The 15,227-nt window shown below is 39.6% G+C and overlaps 1 protein-coding gene across 9 annotated transcripts in view; it reads right to left on the bottom strand.

Annotated features, from left to right (window-relative positions):
* ATP2B2 (ATPase plasma membrane Ca2+ transporting 2) overlaps positions 1-15,227 on the bottom strand; it is a 455,339-nt gene that overhangs the window by 72,154 nt on the left and 367,958 nt on the right. The gene's annotated exons all lie outside the window — the stretch shown is intronic.

Here is a 15,227-nt window from a genome sequence, read left to right as displayed (position 1 = left end):
CATGGAAAAAATGATACTAGCCATAAATTGCCCCAAGAGTGATTATGAAAGAAGATTAAATCATGCATGAAGAATAGACTGAAAGGCTGGTGTGACAGTTTCTACTGCCTCTCTCATTGACTCTTACCTATTTTTACATTCGAAGACAGATACTACTTTGGCCTTAAATTAGTAGCAAATAATGAAATTACCCTTTTGGTTTGAAGGATAAATTTACCTTTGATTCACTTGAATTAAAAAAAAAACCAAAAAAAGGATAAAGAAAAAAGTACTACTGCAAACTTCTAAGAAGTGAAAGGTGAAAAATAGATATGTCAGTCCTGTACATATTTTTTACAGAATTATAGAGCAGTTGACAGAACCACAGAATGGTAGTGATTAGAAGGGTCCTCTGAAGATCATCTAGTCCAACCCTCCTGCTAGAGCTCCAAAGTATATCACATAGGAAAATATGCAGGTGGGTTTTGAATGCCTCCAAAGACAGAGAGTCTGACTACAATGACACTCTCTGGGCAGCCTGTTCCAGTGCTCTGCCACCTTCGAAAAGAAGTTAAGGCTGGCAAACACCATCCCCACCTCCTTTAGGATGCCATCAAAGCCCAGTGCTCTGCTGAAGCAGGTTCATCTGCATCAGGGTGCTCAGTGCTGTGTCCAGTTGGATTTTGAACACCTCCAGGGAGGGAGACTCCACAGCCTCTCTAGGCAGCTCATGCTAGTGTTGCAGCCACCCTCACAGCAAAACATGTTTTCTTACATTTTAATGGGTTTTCCTGTTCCAATTTGCTCTTATTCTCTTTTTGCCTTTCTCTGGGTACCACTGAGAAGAGCCTGCCTGGCTCCACTTTCTTTACTCCCTCCCATCAGATATTTTCCACACATTGATAATGGCCCTTTGTGAGCCTTCTCCAGGCTGAACAGTCCCACTTTTGCAACCTCCAGCTTGCACGTTAGGCATTCAGCCCCATCACTCAGATCACTAATGACATGAAACAGTCAGTTGCTTCCCTGTTACTGACTGCTGGAATACAGCATTAGTGAGCAGACTGCAGCTGGACTTTGCCATCACAACCTTCGGGTGCAGAAATTTTCAGACATGCAAAATGCTGACCCATATGAGCAATCTGCACTGTTCATATGAGAACATCACTCCTGGATATGAACAACTTGCTAAAACTAACTGAAACAAACAAAAAAGAAATTGCTATTACCTTCAGCTTCACAACCAGAGAAAAAATAGGATACCTACAGCAGAAGTAATGTTTAAGGCAGGCAACACAGCTAAAATTAGCTGCATTTATCTATGTCCAGAGCAAGGATTTCTGATTTCAGATTAAGAACACATTAACTGATAACTTTAAATTAATAATACCTTTCATAAAGTCCAGCACATGTAACAGAACACTTATTCTAAGGAACCAAAGACTAGCACGTGTGTTATATTTAATGCACTGCAGTCTATCAGTGACCTCTACGTGCCCTGTGAGTCTTTTCATCTCCTAATCCATTTTGCTTCTTTGATTTTTTTCCCATTTGTAACAAATAATCTACATTTTAAGACTGCTATAATAATTAAAATAGAAGGTTGGATGCCTTTTAATTTAAAACCAAGTTTTAAATATCTCTCAATTTCAAATGACAATAATTTATGGAGGAATTTAAACAGAGGTACATTAATATACCTCATTACAGTGCAAAGAATGAACTCTGCCTTGGTATGACACTACTGATTAATTAGACTCATGATTAGGATACTCCAGCCTTAGTGTTTCCAGAAGACATTAAACTGAATTTTGCAGACCCAGATTTCTCTCCACATTTTCTCCAGAAGAGTCTCAGCATATTTTTTATACCATAAACTGTTATTCAGCCATAAATAAGGACTTTCCTATTGTTATTGGTCAAAACCATTCCTATGGTCCCTTAATACCTATCACTTAATGACAATTTGGCTCCCAACTTTTGAAAATGATGTATTCCATTTCCAAATTGGGACACTAAAACCCTCCATTTCTGTCCTTTTGTACAGTCACACTCACAGGGATCTGGCAACTGTTAGACTTATACTGGTCCCACTTCAGCTTTTCTTTTAAGTGGAACAGGAACTGTTGATAAGTAACCTAAATAATCCAAATAATTAGACACAGTAATTGTTATTAACTTACTTTAATTAACAACCAATTTACTTTAAATATAGTCTATGTAGAAGGCTTCAGTTCAAGCAAGCTATAAAGAAAGAGGCAAGAGCACATTTCTCCCCTATTACCAACATCATCAGAACACAGCCCAGAGTGACAAATGTGCCACTTACAAACCAAGCTGACTAAAATTTAGAGCAGTTAAAGAGATTTTATAAATTGCTGATAATTTGTTACATTTCTTTGGCAAACACTTGCTATATTTCCATGAATGCCAAATGAGTTGAACATTTTTCTTTAAGTGCTAAAGAGAAATTGCACTTAATTGCAGAATTCTAATTGGTGCCTCCATAATGACAACCCAAGTATCTGCTACCTTGTTTTAGATCTGTTAAATGGAGGTTTTACTGCCTGCTGATATGAGAACTGGCTTCGTGAGTGGAGTGCTGCAGACAGGGAAAACAGAGACAAGAGACAAACTGCACAATGTTGAGCTGGTCAGGTAATGAAAATTTCAAGGCAACAGTATGCAGATTAAAAAGTGGATTTCCAGATTAGAACCAATACCAGGAATTTACGTGGCTTTTGCCAACATTAAGGCATCAGTGCCCCTGTGTTAGGGCTGAGAGGAAACAGAGATACATTTTCTTCACTTGAAGCAGTGATCTAGCCGTATGTTTGGAATAGATCCTTTGAACTAGTCCAAGATCTGCTTTAATCATCTATCAACAGTTCTCTCCCCAGCATCAACAGACTTTGTCTCCCCATGGTTGCCTATGAAAACATTCAGAGTTTCTGAACACACCATTGAAATTCCATAAACTACATAATCTTCCTCACTTGAGATTAACTATCTAACACTCCTAATCAAACTTAATCACAGCTTTTATGAAGACCTCCACTAATAGTCTGATATGCACCTCTGCTCACCATTGTAGGTGAATTTCAATCACAAAGTTCAAACACAAAGGCGAGTATCAATCACAAAGTGTCCACAAAATGCACACCATCTATTCCATGTTATCTAAACCTACCAACTCTACTCTGAGTCTGCATTACTTTCTCTATGCTTTTTACTTAGTAGAACTGGAAGTCTTGTAGTGCCCTGGAGACATTAAGTCATCACTTTAGGCTAACAAGTGAAAAGAAAACCCAAACAACAAGAAAACAAAACTAAGAACTACCAAACCTCCTCCTCCCCCAGGATCTCTGTGTACTGTGAGAATGATCATATTGTACAAGAAAGCAATTATCACAATCAATCACAGACAATGCATAGCCTTTACCTGTGCACACCAAAATCCTAGAGTTCAGAAAAGAAAGAGTCTTTACAGGTAGCTGCCTGTGCACACAGCTTCCATTTCCACAAAACTTAGCAATACTTTGGATTTTCTACTTTTCTAAGTGAATATCTTAGACAGGAAATCTAAGTTTCTAGAAAGACCAAATAAATCAAAGCAAAAATTAGTCTCAGTACTATTGTTCTGGTTGCAGCACAATTACAGACAATCTTTATAGTTTATGGAGCTAAATTTAGTAGGTGGAAAGCAAATCTAGCCACACGAAATGCAAAGGGAAGTTTTTTTCACTTAAGCTACTCATTATAGCCCATCATAATTATAGATCTTCCCTGTTAATAGTGCTCCTTTCCAGAGCAAGGAAAAGGGTTCTTCATGTATCCATTTCTAAATGAATTTATAAACACCATCAGCAGCTATTTTCACTTGCCATACAAAATGTACTCCTCTTTAATTCTTTACTAGCATGCACTAGCTAAAATGAGTTTTAAATTGGTTTGGGTGAGCGAGGTGGTGTTTTTTGGGGAGGTAAATGCATGAGCTCAAGTGAACATAATATGCTATAGCAATGCTTATCTACTATTTTCTCAGAGGGATTTTGTGGCATGATTGGTTAGGTAATGTTTGAGATACAGTATAAATTCAGTCCTCTGTCCAGTCCCTCTCCTTGTCAGGACACCAAGAATGATGCCTTTGCTGGGCAGAATAGCAGACTGGGAGACTGCAGCCAATTCTAACTGATTATTCATTCAGGAGGAAACAGGACAGCAGTGATGGAGAGCTTGAACATCCTGGCCTCCTTTATAGGAAAATTTTCCCAGAAAAGCTTGTCTCTTAGCTCTGCCAAATATATAGCCCCTAGCAAACCAGCATTGAGCATGGTTAACCCTTCTCCTGTGAAGTGTAAGCTAACTTCATTCTCCACTCACTTGAAAAAGTAGAAACCACATAAAGATAATATGGCATAAGAAATACTCAGTGGAACTTTTAAGATGCTCAATGCTTTCATTTGGTATTGTGAGCAATGAACTACATCTACTGCCCAGCACTCACTCATCATTTCAGATGGATGAGGTGTCCCAGGGTCTCTATGGAGACTTGCCAGTAGTGCAATTTTTCCATGGAAGGTGTCTGCTAAAACAGGCCTGACATTGCTTCAGAGATGCTGAGGAACAGTATGATTAAAATACTCTAACAACCTTTCTTTTGAAAACTTTATGTTTCCTCTGATAGCCTCCAGCTGGGAAAAGGATTTTATGTAACAGACGCCTTCTGTCTTCTGTCCATCAAAGTCATATGCCCCTGAGACACCAGATTCACCACAGTCATATGCCTTTGGGAAGTCAATGTTTGCTCAGAATCTGTGGCTACAACTTTTCAGAACCTCATTCATGCTGGAGATTTTTCTGGCTTATCTGGCACCATCTCCAAGAGCAGAAAGGCCATCATTTTGGAACACCTTCCCACACTGACTTGTAAATAACACAGAAATAGGATTGACTGGAATCCAGAGGAGCCAAGAGCTTCACATATGAGAAGGAAAGGTGGGAGGCTTGTAAGAAAAAGTAGTGGGGGCTAGCTGCAGAAAAAAGCAGGAAGTAGAATTTGAAGCATAGATTTTTACTTACTTTATATTTAATACCAACTTTCTAGGACTAGCTGTGACTCAGGAGAAAAGCATATACAGTATTTTGTTTATGGTAAGAGAAAATAAATCTTCTTCACTGCAGTTTCATTCACAAAGAATAGCAATGCCAAGTCAATTCAAATCTTTTTTGAGTCTGGAAAGCAAGCCCTGCAAATTTATTGCTCTGAAATTAGGAAGATGTTTTCTGTCATATACTTTATTGCTGATCTATTGCATTTCAGGCATTGTACCAGTTGAGAGGTTTGGAGCTTGGTTGGAGTTTTCTTCTCCCACAGAGGGCTAAGCCACACTGAAGTCTGAGAGGAAGGAGAAAACTTACTAAAAACTACATAACATACACTATATATTTATGTAACATATACCTGAAAAAGACAATTCATCCACAACATTATTTTCTAATAAGCCTGTTTGTGTGTCTTTGTTTCATTATAAAACCACTACCATTTTCTGTAAAATGGCTATGAAATTATTATCTTCCTGCTCCTGATGACAGCGAACACAAAGAAAACCTACATTAAAACAGATGTGCCTGAAGTAAGTGGTTTACACCCACTCATGGAAAAACAAAAGCTCCTATCAGGAAAACATGCTCCCTGCAAAGTGTTAGCACTAAATTCCAACCAGCATATCAATCAGCTCCAAAGTGTGATGGCTTTATCTCAGTAGGGTACCACAGGCATGAAAAGAAGTATGTATTAAAATCATTCATTCTGCCAATACATTTTATTTAAAAGGTCCTAAAATTGATCAGACAACAATGCACAATATTTATACATCTAGATGAAAACACTTTGGAACACCTTGCAGGAAATGTTGACTTTTAAAGCCTTCATTCATCAACAGGGGTATCTGGCAAGAGCTGGCAGTTATGCCTGCAAGTGAATCATCTTCTGCCAGTACAAGATGAGTGGGAAATAAGAACATGAATGTAAGACAAATAACATAAACCAAAACCCTGTGCAAGGTAATAGGAAATAAATTTGTGGCATTATAGAAAGTTAAAAATCTAATTTGCTCATTTTCAAACAGGCAAGCAGGTTAAAAAAGAAGCTACTGTGGTAAATGGTATTATAGCTTCCAAGTCACTGTCAGCCCTGTTTATAATCTTGCAGTGATTTATTCCAGCTGGAATAATTGGAATCTGCAATTACCAAACAGCGAAGGCAATGAGGGGCAGTACAAAGGAGGTTTTTTACCACCTTGTGTTCTGTCACACGAAGAAAGAAAACAAAGAAATACAATTCACTTTGACCATAAACTTTGAGCCACATGGGAATAATTTGTCACGCTGCATTCTATATGTTGCTGTGCCTGCAACACTTCCAATTTGTTTTTGTGCATATCACACTCCAAAGTAGCTCCAGTCTTCAATGTGGCAAATCTGGCATTGTTCCTTGGTACTTGAGATACTGGCTAGAGTTAAATCTTTATTCATTATTCCAGTATTTGAAGGACAGACGGAGAGGGACTTTTCACAAAAGCATGGAGTGACAGCATGAGGTAACAGCTTCAAACTGGAAGAAGCTGGATTTAGATTAGTCATGAGGAAGAAATTTTTCCCTATGAGGGTGTTGAGGCACTGGAAACAGGTTGCCCTGAGAAGCTGTGGAGGCTCCAAGCCTGGAAGTGTTGAAAACCAGGTTGGATGGGGCCTTCAGCAAGCTGGTCTAGTAGGAGGTGTCTGTGCCCATGGCACAGGGATTTCAGCTACATGATCTTTAAAGTCCCTTCTAACCCAAACCATTCTATGATTCTGCAGTGCAGGACTATCTTATTTATCCATCCTCTCTTTCTACGTTCATTTGTTTCTGAAGCAGGATGGTCACCCCCTTCTTTGACAGAAAAGGAGACTGAGAACTGAGGAAAGAGCTGTCAGGAGCTGATGTCCTCCTGCTCATTCACAATTACAGTTTACCATATAATGAGAACTCCAAGGAAAGAACTAGCTCTGTCTGAGCACATTTACCCATAATGTTTCTGCCATACACGGGGAATGCTGCCTTGCCTCTGACAATCCAAACACTGCTGAAATCACACAGCCTTCCAGAAAGCCTAACAATGTCAACACCATTTACAGGATGGCCCTGCTCTGATCTCTGTTCCTTAATCCCTCTTCGCTTAGTTCAATCCATCCCACAGACAACTGTGAGCAGCTTACTGACCAGCTGATTCCATTCTATCCCTCACAACTCTCAGAAAAGAAGATTTTATTTTTAAAAGGCACTTTTTTCTAATCAAAGCCCCTGCACCCCAGCAGCAGAAAGCACATGACCGGGATAAGATGTCCAATGCTTTACACATTCAAGAAGTCTCTTCTAAACACTATTATTTCAATTATTAACTTGGTAGCTAATTCAGTGAGAAAAGCTATATTTGTACCTCTTACATAAAACTTCAATGGCAAGTGATGTGTGAAGATCATTGCTAATTGCCACTCCTAGAAACAGAGACAATTAACTACGTGATCTATTATTTCTAATTATTATTATTTACACGGTAAACAATATGCACACCATAGGTTATTTTTTCTTGCCTAGAATATTTTGAGAAAGTGCTTACCAAGGACTTTATGAAAAAGTTTGAAAGCAAATGTTGTAGGATGGGGGGTTTTTTGTTTGTTTAGTTTTGTTTGGGATTTGTTGGTGATGTCTTGCTCATATATAGGAAGGTACTTCAGCCTGCATTTAGAATAAACCTTTATTAGAATAAACCAAACCAGGTTGGAAGAGACCTTCAAGATCATCGTGTCCAACCCATCAACCAATCCAACCCACCCAAACAGCTAACCCATGGCACCAAGCACCCCATCAAGTCTCCTCCTGAACACCTTCAATGACGGCAACTCCACCACCTCCCCAGGCAGCCCCTTCCAATGGGCAATCACTCTTTCTGTATAGAACTTCTTCCTAACATCCAACCTGAACCTCCCCTGGCGCAGCCTGAGACTGTGTCCTCTTGTTCTGGTACTGGGTGCCTGGGAGAAGAGACCATCATTGTCTGGATGCCATCTATAATGTATATCTACATTATATAGTTGTACAAGACTGAGAATACAAAATGTGAGACAAAGATATACATTTACTAGAATGGCAATAATTTTGCCCAAGAAGTAAAAGCTCTTGGAGAAATCAGTTCAATCAAATTTCAATCAAACTAAGTAATCTTTTTCAATTATAAAGAGAATTAGGATAGGATAGGATAGGATAGGATAGGATAGGATAGGATAGGATAGGATAGGATAGGATAGGATAGGATAGGATAGGATAGGATGGGATAGGATAGGATAGGATGGGATAGGAATAGAATAGAATAGAATAGAATAGAATAGAATAGAATAGAATAGAATAGAATAGAATAGAATAGAATAGAATAGAATAGAATAGACCAGGTTGGAAAAGACCTTCGAGATCATCAAGTCCAACCTATCACCCAACACCATCTAACCAACTAAACCATGGCACCAAGTGCCTCATCCAGTCTCCTCTTAAACACCTCCAGTGATGGTGACTCCACCACCTCCCTGAGTAGCCCATCCCAATGGCCAATCACTCTGAAGAAATGGCTTCAGCTGAAGATTCAGAAATGCTCCAGCCAGTATTTCAATGCCATCATCTGAGTCCTTCAAAACCAAAAGCATATACAATTTTCAACCAGTTTTCACTGCCAAACTCATGTGCAGCCAGTAACAGACTTACAGTACTGTCCTCAAGTTACTTGACTCGTAAGACAGCCTTATGGCCTAAACCCACCTTTCATCCTAATGTTCCAGTTTCACCTTTTTCCCCCTCAGTGGGCCCTCTCTGCAACATTCTTTTCTCAGGGGTTCTCATTCTTTCTTCCACTGTCCCTCCTTCCTCAAAGCTGACCTGCTTTCTTGTCAGCAGGTCAACCTTGACTGACACCTTGCATGTCTGTCTGAGAAATGATCTTTTTCACTGAAGTCAGCTCCTGGAGCTGCCGGTTATACTTGTGTCTTAATGGTAATGTAAGGGATCTACAGAGGGAATAAGCCTGAATTTAGGCCAGGCAAATACTTTCCCCAATCTTTGGTTTTTGTTTTTTTTTTAATACCATTTATCTTGGGGATTGTTAAAGTATCTTTTTAAACTCAGACCATTTTTGTGAGCAATGGGTGAACTTCTCTGGATTAAATAAGAGATGACTTGACCCTTCAGGTACAGTAAAAACAAATAGTAATTTTAACTGTATTTCAACACAAGAAACAAAGAGCTTGAGATTAGGTTTTCAGAAATGTGTACCTGAGAGTGACAATAGCTTTCCAATTTAAAATATCAAAATAACTAAAAATTTAGTTTGGAGGCTAAAAGCTACTTTCTCACGGTACTCATTTGAATAAGGAGGAGAATTCTAGTGACACCCAACAGCAGTTTCATTTAGCATGACTGCCCTTGGCAGAGAGCTACCCTAAAGCACAGGCTCTTTTGCTGTTGCCTCAGGAAATATCAATTCTGATGATTTTCTGTTGATAGGTACGGCACAATCTGATCTCTTGGGGTATGAGCTTTGTTTAGAAATGAAATCAACAATCTTTCCTGAACAGTTAGGATCTGCTGCCACTCTGTTTTGAAAACAAGAGGTCACGGAAATACACAGATACATAAATATATCTAGAGAGAGAGGTAATAGGTCTGTGCTCTGTCAGAAAAGAATTAAGACAGCTGCAAGCAACTCATGTTAAGAACATAGCACATCTCAATCCTGTTCCACTACTGATACTTTCTAAATTAATGTGAGGAAATAACCCAAATTCTCAAAACATAAAGATGTTTTCAAGAACTTGAAAGAACAACTTTACAAACAACAACAGAGCCCTACTGTATTCAGAGTGATGAACTTATGAAAGCTGAAAGGAAATGACAGACAATTTCTGCTGGCTAAGTAGTGCATGTGTGGATATATATTTTATTCTGGAGACTTTTTTTTTCATCCAATTAAAAAAAATAGTAATAGATTACTTGATAAATTAAATCCAGTCATTAAATTCTATTTTCAAAGAAAATAAACTTGTAGGAGAGCAGAGTAGTTTGTATTTTGCATGCCTTTTTTTAAGACCATTTCTGACAGGAACACTGTGTCCCTCAACAACCCAGATAGCTGGACGACTTCTGGATGCAAATATATTCCTCACACAAAAAAAAATCAACCTTCACCTGGCTACTACATCCATGTTCTCCATACCCACAGAACAGATTTTTAACCTATTCCTGCAAAGCAGCTCTTCTGCTAAAATCTCATTTTCTATTACTTTCACCATTTCACTTATCTAGACTGCAATTTCTTCTTATGATTTTCTTATGGTGTCCAGAGAAGGGCAACAAGGATGGGGAGAGGCCTTGAGCACAAGCCCTATGAGGAGGGGCTGAGGGAGCTGGGATTGTTTAGCCTGGAGAGGAGGAGGTTCAGGGGAGAGCTCATTGCTCTCTACAACTACCTGAAGAGTGGTTGTAGCCAGGAAGGGGCTGGTCTCTTCTCTCTAGCAACCAGCACCAGAACAAGAGGACACAGTCTCAAGCTGCACCAGGGGAAGTTTAGGCTGGAGGTGAGGAGAAAGTTCTTCACTGAGAGAATCGTTTGTCATTGGAATGGGCTGCCCAGGGAGGTGGTGGAGTCACCATCCCTGGAGGTATTCAAGCGGGGATTGGATGTGGCACTTGGTGCCATGGTCTAGTCATGAGGTCTGTGGTGACAGGTTGGACTTGATGATCTTTGAGGTCTCTTCCAACCTTGGTGATTCTGTGATACTGTGATATATTATAGGTTTTCTACCTGCTCTGCCAGCCTCCCTTCACCTCTTTTCTCCAAGAAAGTATGAGGTATATTCATCTCTGTATTCACTGCATCAGATTCAAAGGAGCAATTTATTCTTAACAGTAAAATTCTGTGCCAAAATCTCTCAAATTGCCTTCAGTACAAAGAAGTTAGAAATTTTGTTCCACTTGTACTAATAAAATTATTCATTATACATTCAGGAAAAAGTAATTTTACAAAGCAAGAAGGCAAATTAACACCTTTCTTCCTCTTCTGGTAAACCTTCCTAAGTGTGTCTGGGTTGCAGCTCCATCCCACTGCTATGCACCACATAACCCTGTGAACCTGTGTCCTCAGCATCATTCTCCCAGGGAGGGTAAACATCCCTCTCTCCAAGAAAAGAGTCCTCTGAGTGAAGCTTGTGGAGAATCCTTGGTCCTCCCTGCTGGGGTTGTTTGAGACCCTCAAAGCCATCCCCACAGCTGTGTAAGGATGGGTGTCACTGAGCATACGTTGAAGAGCTGTGAAAGGAATATGGTTGGAGGTTGTGTGCTGACAGCAACCTTAGTAACTTCACTGTTTTCTTAGACAGCTGTTACAGTGTCATAGGCAGCTGTTCTGCATTATGATATGCAGGAAACCATGATTTCTCTGCTCTGGCTGCAAGAAAAATGTCTACCTTGTTTGGGTTTTTTTTGCACTTTTCCATAACTTCTCTATGTGTTTTCCTGTGAGATCCTCAGTTAAGGGATGCTGCTACTTTGTGCCACATATTGCAAATGCAGTAAATTATATGCTCTAGAATGTCAGAACTGAAAATAGTCCTTCTGATGCAGATCCAGATACCCACCTAAGAGAGGCATAACTGTTTTTTTTGCTCCTTAGGCACCTATCAAGTACTAAATTACGTGCCTGTATTATAGATCCTACCAATAACAAGTTCAGCTGGGCCTTTTCCATTGGTGCTGGAAGTCACTCTACTAAATGCTAACTGTGCTAACATCCAGCAAGCACGTCATCAGTGCCCTCAGACAGCTTGCAGGAAATTAGACGGAATACTTTTCTGATTAAAACTGAATTTATGCAAGGAAGAGTTCAACAGCACAGTTCAAATCACTAGTTTTGGTATTTGGAGTCTCTGTTTCATTACTGCTCCATGATATTCAAGATCAAGGTACTTCTGCTGCAAGCCCAGTCAAAGTACTCCCAAAATGAAAATTTGATTTTCAGAAGAAAGCTCATGTGCAAAAATGCATGAAGTCTGAATTTTATTTCACAGAAGCACAGAATGCATCAGGTTGGAAGGGCCCAGTGAAGGTCATCTTGTCCAAACCCCATTTCCGTGTGGGAAAGCTACCTAAAACATGAGCGCTGGAAAAGAAAGGCTTTGCAGAGAACAGCTTCACATCCACAGCATAAAACCAGCATTAAAGTTGCCCTGAAGCTAATGGAATGCAAAATCAGCTCACCCAGTAACTTAATCCTTGGAAAGCATTAAAAAGAACTATATTTAATGATGCTATTGTTCAGCTGAAACAATTTGTGTTTAATTTCTCAGGGAAATTCAAATCTTTTATCCCAAGCAGCGATATTATTTCCTTTTTATATTTTTATCAATGGTTCCATTGCCCCTTAATCAAAAGACAATGCAAGTGGGAATTTTTCTCACTCAGCAGAACATCTTGACTAATTTTATGGTCCCATATGCAATCACTCAGAACATACAAAGCTCAATTTTCAGCACGCGCAGAACCAAAGAACTAAAAATAGACTATGTAAAATTCAATCTCAGTGACATAACACTTATGTGCCCTTTGAGTTTGAGCTGATATTCACTATTTGATTACACTGGAAAATAATTGTGTATACTTCATCTTGGAAATGACTCCCTTATGTATTTTTTTTTACCATATTTATGATTTAAAATGAATGAGGGCTAAGGAACAATATCTTGTAGCTTCAAGCTAGCTGAAGTCTGTTATGAACAATGAATAACATGAACTGCTCCAGCATTTGGGCTGTTTTTCTCATGGGCTTGATCTTATGATGCTGTTATAATACCTATAAAATCACTATTCATTTTACAAGGATAAGTTCAAGCAGTCATCTGTTATGCAGCCAGCACAAAGGCAATTTCTAGAGGATTTCATTCATGCATCAGTCTCTGTGCAAAGCCAAAAAGGTGCAACACTGCCTCTCTTTTTATTAGGCACACATAACTAATTTCAACCATAAGCAATGAACTCAAGACAGAGTAAAAAACAAAACCAGAACAAAAACTCAACCAACCAACTGAAACCAAACAAACAGGGGGGAGGCAGTGGGGGGGAAATCAAAACCAATATTAAGCCTGAGGTGACATTTCAAAGCTACTATTGACCAGAAATATTTCAGTCAAAGGAAACTATTACCACAAGGGAATGACAGATTAATAAACTCAATTTTACAGATTCATCACTCTGGAATGTCTGATGCCCTCCTGTGCCCTCCCTAAATTCATTCTGAGAGGGTGAGCTGGTGTGGAAGCTGACGATGAAAAACTTTGTTCCTGTGTTTGACCCCAAGCATTCAAAATGAACATCAAAATCTAACTCAAATGTAGCACAGCTCTGCCAGTCCCACCTAACTTAACTACCAACCAAGCTCCCTTGTGGTTTGTTAGGAATGAGGAAACTTCTGCCAGAAAAGGTAACATTCTCTCAAAGCACCCCCAAAGTCAAACTCCTTAGTGCCAGCTAGGTGACTAACATTGCTACTGCAGCAGATATACAAACACAAACTTACAGAGCTATTACCCTCCACCTCAATTTATATGTTACCTTACTTCCAGTCTGTGTGAAGTGGAGGACTTGGATTCAATTTCTCTTTCTACAGAAGGAAGTACCTAACCTTACTAAGGCTGTAGCAACATCAAAGTACCCAAGCTGTATGTCTCTCTCCCCAAAAATTAAATGTTACCCTGCTTTGTGAAAGCACAATTTACTCAGCCAGAGTAAAATATTCCTACTCATTTACAAATATGCCGATTAGATTTCAAGAAGCTACTGCCATAAATATGCACACTCAGCTATTGATAACATATGCACTCAACCATCAGAAAATAAAAGGTCCTTCTTTCATTTCAGCCTGGTTGACAGGTAGACAGACCACAGGAAAAGGACAGGATAAAATCCAGGATTCAGAGGGGAACTGGTGCTGCTGGGTTAGGTGGGTGCTCACAGGTGCCATAGCTGAGTAAGCTCTCCTTTTTCAGAGAATCTGAATTCCAAGTCAAAAGTGCCTAGCTCCAGCCTCAGCTGACTACAGCTATTTGTCTCTGCAGTGCCACAGAGGAGGTGTGCACTTGCTGGTTTCAGATGGGAGGTGGACACCAGCGTTATCTTTCTGAGCTGATAGAGGATTTAAGAGCTTCCCTGTCCGCTCCCAATGTAGGAAGCCACTCAAGCTGCCTCAGGGACTGGTTCTCCCCACATTTCCCTTTCCAGAGAACTTTAAGTGAGAAGAGTGAGTGAACCACAACACAGGACTGAAGGGTGCCTGAGGCTGACTTTGGACACTTACCCTGGGTAAGTGATCTTCAGGAGCACTCATTTCAAAACCACCTTGACTACAAACACAGTGTGTATCTGCATGAGGTTTCTCTAAACATTCTTCTTCCAAGTGTTGACTGTAACTAATATCCAGGGATTTGCATAGCAAGAATTAAAGGAAATACATGCTCCAGGACTAGTATTTCTCCAGTTGCTTTCTGTGGCTGTATGTGAAAGATTACTTTTAAAACAAACATGAAGTACATGAAAACTGCCTTGCTCAGCTCAGCAGAGCTACAAAAAGGACAATGCATAAATACATAAACCAAAAGAAATGTATTTGTTCTCCAACGTTGAGATAAAGCTTGACCTTTCAAAGGACAATTCTATTGGAACTGCAAAAGTTTTCAGCCTCTTAATTGGATCTGTACAGAAGAATCTTCTGCCACAGGCAAACAGGCTATTTCTATTTTGCCTTCCTTTACAGACTGAATAAAATTCTTTGGGTGTGATTCACTTGGAATCAGAATGAACAATGGTCATTTAACCAATAATTTGACCAATCCAATTTGTCCTATTTGAGAATAAATTGAAAGACACACAAAAGTAATTGGACACACATGAAGTCTCAGTGAAAGCAGCTCTGTTAGCAAATCCACCTACACCAAAACTGGGCCACCCCAAAGTAACAACAGCCGGAGTTTGTTAAATGTAGCATCATTGTGTACTTGTCAGTACGTGCCTATCCTTAAAACAAAACCAGCAAATAGAGAGTTTTTGCAGCACCTGTTCTCCTTCTGAGGCCCTGAGCAGTATTCACTGCTTCATAATCAACAACAGAATGTTA

Source organism: Melanerpes formicivorus, unplaced genomic scaffold, assembly GCF_026170545.1.
Source record: "Melanerpes formicivorus ecotype bairdi unplaced genomic scaffold, bMelFor1.0.p_v2 SCAF_38, whole genome shotgun sequence".
Taxonomy (NCBI): Eukaryota; Metazoa; Chordata; class Aves; order Piciformes; family Picidae; genus Melanerpes; species Melanerpes formicivorus.
The sequence above is the reverse complement of the archived record's forward strand: the minus strand, read 5'-3'. Positions and strand labels throughout refer to the sequence as shown.